Source organism: Branchiostoma belcheri, unplaced genomic scaffold, assembly GCF_001625305.1.
Source record: "Branchiostoma belcheri isolate BF01 breed outbred unplaced genomic scaffold, Haploidv18h27 scaffold114, whole genome shotgun sequence".
In the NCBI taxonomy this organism is placed as follows: Eukaryota; Metazoa; Chordata; class Leptocardii; order Amphioxiformes; family Branchiostomatidae; genus Branchiostoma; species Branchiostoma belcheri.
Window position 1 is genome coordinate 679,999 of NW_017802536.1, and position 6,268 is coordinate 686,266.

At 40.4% G+C, this 6,268-nt stretch overlaps 1 protein-coding gene across 1 annotated transcript in view; it reads left to right on the top strand.

Moving 5' to 3' along the window:
* Positions 1-3,624: 3,624 nt before the first annotated feature.
* LOC109462277 (beta-1,4 N-acetylgalactosaminyltransferase 1-like) overlaps positions 3,625-6,268 on the top strand; it is a 63,241-nt gene continuing 60,597 nt past the window's right edge. The window contains exon 1 of the mRNA XM_019758809.1: positions 3,625-3,704. The gene's annotated coding sequence lies outside the window, so the exon portion shown is untranslated. The remainder of the gene's footprint in view (positions 3,705-6,268) is intronic.

Consider the following 6,268-nt stretch of genomic DNA (forward strand, 5'->3'; position numbering starts at 1 on the left):
GCTCCTACACAGGTTTTTCAACACACAGGCTTATATTATCACCACCCAGTTTCTGCCACACAGGCTACATCACACAGGCTTTAATATCACCACAGTTTCCACTACACAGGCTGCTCCACACAGGTTTTTCAACACACAGGCTTATATTATTAGGCTTATTTTAGGCCTACATCCATGTTATATTATCACCACCCAGTTTCTGCCACACAGGCTACATCACACAGGCTTATCACCACAGTTTCCACTACACAGGCTGCTCCACACAGGTTTTTCAACACACAGGCTTATATTATCACCACCCAGTTTCTGCCACACAGGCTACACCACACAGGCTTATCACCACAGTTTCCACTACACAGGCTGCTCCACACAGGTTTTTCAACACACAGGCTTATATTATCACCACCCAGTTTCTACCACACAGGCTACACTACACAGGCTGCTACACCACAGTTTCCACTACACAGGCTGCTCGACATATGTTTTTCAACACACAGGCTTATATTATCACCACCCAGTTTCTGCCACACCAGGCTACACTACACAGGCTGCTACACCACAGTTTCCACTACACAGGCTGCTCCACACAGGTTTTTCAACACACAGGCTTATATTATCACCACCCAGTTTCTGCCACACAGGCTACACCACACAGGCTACACCACAGTTTCCACTACACAAGCTGCTCCACACAGGTTTTTCAACACACAGGCTTATATTATCACCACCCAGTTTCTGCCACACAGGCTACACCACACAGGCTTTAATATCACCACACAGTTTTCGCCACACAGGTTTCTCAACACACAGGTTTATCACCACCCAGTTTCTGCCACACAGGCTGCTCCACACTGGTTTTTCAACACACAGTTTGAGTTTCCGCCACACAGGCTACACCACACAGGTTTCCAACAATCCTCCACACAGGAAGACCATACAGGATTTCCAACAAACAGATTCCGCCACACAGGCTACACCACAGTACACAGGTAACAAAATTAGTACACAAAGTCTATGCCGAAACATGTAATCACACACCTCGCCCTCCCCACTCGATATCGAATTCACATGCAAATGCGTTTATCCGTCACCCTCCCCACTCGGTACGTGATGGTTTACGAGACAGTAAAAAAATGATTCAAAATCTAGAAAATGCCACCATTCACTGGTTTTACAAGTCCACACTAGGTTCAAGTATTACTTGTGCGCTAATCTAGAAGAAAAACCACAGCACATTAGTACAATAAGACGTAAAAATGGGAAAATACTCGGGAGCTCGCGTGTTGACTGCCGCTCACCTCCGAGCCTGCGCAATCTCATAGAACATAAAGCAGAGAAAACAAATAAGTGACGACGATCACCCGGATCCACTGATAACCTGATAACCTGAGACATGTCTGGGCGAGGGTAGAAAATTCTCAGAGGGTGTCACTCGGGAACCAGATTCAAATGTGAAGAACTGTATCGATTTGATGAGTTAATTTACATTTTTTTTTACATTACATAAATTGAGTTGCAAAAATTTGTTGCAAAGATTATTACGACATCTACGACAGTTACAACAGGAAACAAAATTGACCCTATATAGGTGACTTTGTGTGCATATGTTTGTGTGCATAAACGCGTAACTCCAAAGGCCTTACAAATTAGTTTCCCAGGAAGTGTTCAAAGAAATCGCGGTATACACACACGAAACCCAGCTTAATTCGAGGAGTAAAACCGTTTCCAGCGTAGGTGCAAGTTTTGAATCACGGACGCAAAATTATAAACATCATGAACAGGGCCTCAATAATAAAAAGCGAATAAAAGTATTGAAATAAAAAAATATGGGGATACGTAACGACATATCGTTGAACTTTGAGCATGAAAATTTAAAAATGCTATCTGTGATCGCTACATTTTTACCAAGAATCAATTTGAAAATTACCTTACAAATACTGCAATTTAACCGCACTAAATTTGAATTGAATGCTGGTATTGGTTCGTACATGATCGTCTGTATGTAACTCTGTCATTCTGTCCTTGCTTCAAAATTAATAAAAATACAGCAATGCCCGTCTGACACTAGGTAGTATGCCTTTGTTGTTTAATAACGTTATACAAAGAGACGGGCGACATTAATACCTACTATGCCGCAGCAAATAAAATACTGGACTTACAAGAGGTATCAGCCTTGATGAAACCGTACGTGAATAAATTCGTTTGGCCGAATCTTGGTTGATTTTGTGCAGTGTAAGTTTTTAACCGCTCCTTTATGAGTGGTCTCTGAGAAATGCCGACGTGTAACTGCGGCTGATTCAAATCAAAGCTCTGTTTGTTGTTACTGCCGTGGTATATTTAAGTCTCAAATTTCTGTGATCAAACTTAACGGGCTTTCTGGTGTGTCTTATTGATGTGTCTTATTAAAGTGGTGCAATAACATCTGGTAAAAAAAAACGGGTAAGAATATCTTGATACCTAATTTTAAGACGTGGGAAATCGAACCGGTATGTTTTATACTTTACGTCAGCAGGCCATTAACGTGGCACCGATACAAAATCCTATCGTGAAAGTTCATCTGTGTTGGTAGAAGTCATTATGCAGCAAGTTTAAACTGTAATTTCCAACACAAGAAATTGGACTCACCCAAATTTTCGACTGTACAACTCCAGTCTTTGTCAAGGAACAATCTACCGCTTCCGTGACGTCACGCAGATAACATACATGACTCCGTGAGCAGTGGATCATAGGTTGCAGAAAGTCTCTGGCGCCCCCCGCCTCTGTTGTTGCCTTCAAAAAGGAGGCATATCCCGTCCGTTTGGCACGCTGTGAGATTTTTTCACTTCCGAAAAACGCGAATCCGAAGTTGGTAGACAAGGTCTCATACCGCAATTACTCCGCACGTGTTGGGTCTAAAAGTGTCCCGACAAAAAAATGATTGTGCCCGAACAGCGTGAGTTTAGGTCCACCATAAAATCCCTTTCATCACTCAGACCTGATCTAAAAAGGATTTGAGGTGAAAGCCTGTTTATTACTGACAGGATCAGGCAGGGAAGTTCGGCGTCCGAGCGATTGTCGGACGTATACGCTTATTTTGACCTGAGTACTGCGGTCGGGCACAGTGAGCAAAAAGAGGGCCTCTTGCGGATCATGGGTAATTGCGGTTATACGTGACGTAAATATCGAACTAGCGGTTAGAATTGGGGAAAATTTTTTAATCGTTTACATGATACGTGTTCTTGGTATGGACAGCAAAAAATCTGTTGATATACGATTTTTTGAATGGATTCACAGCCAAAGTAGTGGCCTATTTTAACGTGTAAGTCTACGGGACAGCGAAATTGGCGTATGAGACCACAAAACCGACCTCCTGGCGGCGGCGGGCATGTTTATATTTCCCGCGCTGAGGTGTTAGAAATAGGGGAGCCACTTTTAGGAGTGAATTGTGGTGACTAGAAATTATCTGAAAACATTAACTTCGCTATCTTTTTTGTCTGGCTTTTATCAATCTTTAAGAGGAGTTTTCAGAGGAAATGTACCAAAAAAAGCCAATATAGTTTTGGAATATTTTGTATCCTGCCGCAATTATAGAGTCATAGCTTGCAGGTATAAACAAAATAAAGTGTATCCTGTTTGAGACTAAACATTACAGCCGGCAGTAAAACACAGCAAACCTCCGGTTGTACCTCCCTGCGACTGAATAAGGGCTGCTTTTCTACAGTCAGGTATGATCATTATGCCATTTTTTTCTCAATACTTTCATGTCATGTGGTATCTATTATGTTCGTGTGACAAGAACAGCCTTCATCAACCCTCAAAGAGGCTGGCGTTTTATGGTTTTAGTGGCTGGTTTCTGATCGCTAGTGGATAGCTTATCTAACAAATCAGAACACGGCATCGAGTAGAACATAGCAAAAGGCCCGCACATTTATTCTGCTCTACATGAAAAAAAAGGCGAGGTCACTCCGCTCACTTATAGTTAATCAGACTCGTAAAAGAGTAAAGAGCTGACGACTAGATGAAAATAGCAACAAAAACATTTATACGCCTTCAAACTTTGGAGTTTTTTTAAAGACTAACTATTAAGCCTAATACGATGAATACAATGTTAATGCATACGATCCTGCAAATCATCTTACCAAGGTAACTACTAAAACAGCCAACATGAGGCGCTCTGATCAGTGGTGCCGTCCACTATAACTACCCGGATGTAAACAAACATGGCGCACGGCGGTGTTTCAAGCTTTTAAGGTAGCAGGTCACAGTATTAATGGGCGACCCCCGGGACGATGACGCGGGTATAGAAAGTAGTGCAGCGAATATTCTTGAAGGCTGGGTAGAAAGCCTGATAAGAGCGTCAGCCAGATGTAAATTGTGCTGTGTGGTGTAGAAATGTATCGGGTTTGAGACTGTATTATTTGATTTGTGAAGGTTTTGCAGTTCGTGTATAAATGCGCCGTATTGTGCAACTGGCCTTCCGGGTGAGTCGGCTGCAGTTCAGGTCACGTCCGTAGGAGGCGATTTCAAAGTGTACGTTACGAGCAGATACGCCGACAGGATTTTTTGGTTTCTAGATATTTTGTAGTTTGTATATACCTTCTTCTCAAACATATTCGATTTTCGTATTTGTGAAGTGCACCCTGCTATAATTTTTACCGCGTCGAAGTGAGTCATCTTGGGGTCCTTAACTATAGAAATCCCCATAGGGCGAAAACTGTGTTCTGCTACCTTAACCCTAAACAGTACACCTGGGGTCCGCGCGGACCCCAGCACTATATATTCTGTAATATCTTTTTTGTTTCTAAAGATTTTTTTCTGAAATTTTAGGTAATTGTCACCCACAAAGTTGTCTCTCAATACAGTGCAGAAAACTCCGTTTCTACCATTTATAAAAAAAATTATATCTGATTTTCTTTTGGTGTCCGCGCGGACCCCAGCCGGCTTTCGATCATAATGGATACACTGGCGTTCTTATACATTACCTTATTTCCGTTTTTATATGTTTTTATGCACTCATCGTCTGTCTACCAAGTTTTCAGAGAATGGTGTAGTAATAGAATTAAATTTTAATAACTTTGGTGTAATTATGACGTCATATGACGTCAGAGCTAATAATATAGTCCGCCATATTGGATTTTGACCAATGACGTCATCAAATTAGCATATTCTATGCATATTAAATGATTTAACATATATCTTATTATGTAAGATGTTATTAATGTTGGAAAAGAAGTGTAATTTAATAGAAAACTCAGAAAATTTTTATATTTAAACCAAAATTACTTCTATTTTCAAAAAACTGCCTGCTAGAAACCCGTTGCCATGGCAACACAAAAAACATCAACTTACTAGTATTAAACTAATATGAACTTTTTTCCAGAGACATTTTAGGAAAGGTCTCCAAATTTGATACTTCTAGCGCAAGCCGATTAGCAGCTATCTGAGATCAAAGTTGGGCCTCAAAAGCCCCTTCAGTCTGAAATGGGTTAAAAAAATCGGGTATTTCTTCTTGTCTTCTTTTCTTCTACCAAAAAATAGAAAAAGTTCAAAATGTATGATTTTTGTATGTAATGTGGACACAGAGGTTCTCACATCAGTTTGCAAAACAATTGAGCTGGTAGCATGTTGATAATTTCTAAAAATTAGCAAAACAAGACTTTTGAAAAAAGTTTATCTCGGCCGCTGGCCATGTAGTTTTGTGTTCTTGGAGGATGTCCACATAGATTTGTGTAACTGCTAGAGAGGAAAGAATGTATTACCTAGTATGTTCATACCTGTAACACCAAACAGGGTAATAAGTTGGCTTCCATTATCATTTGCTTCAATGGAATTAGTGAAAAATATTAATCTCGAAGCAGATGTTGGGAGGGAAAATGTTTAGGTAGAGATACAGATTTTCATTTGTGATTGAAGATTTGAGAGACAGGAAAGAGTTTAGGATATGTATGTGGAGCTAATTTCTCTGTTAGAGTAGGTTACACAGCTCTATGTATGGGGAAGACATTTTTTGGAATCAGTAGTGTCATGTTGTATATTACAGAGGAACTATGTTTCATCTGTATGTCTCATTGAAATTGTAATGTCTGGACAATACTGATGAATAAAGAGCAAAGATGCATGTGTCAAAAGTGAAATGTTTTATTTTGGTATAACTTCATGAGACAACACAAAATGGAGTGGCTACAATAACAGAGCTGTCAAACGTTATCAAGCTTAATGCACTAACATATTGTTAGGTTGTACGAATTCATAAATTTTTCACGGGGGGGGGGAGGGGGCGATAACGTAA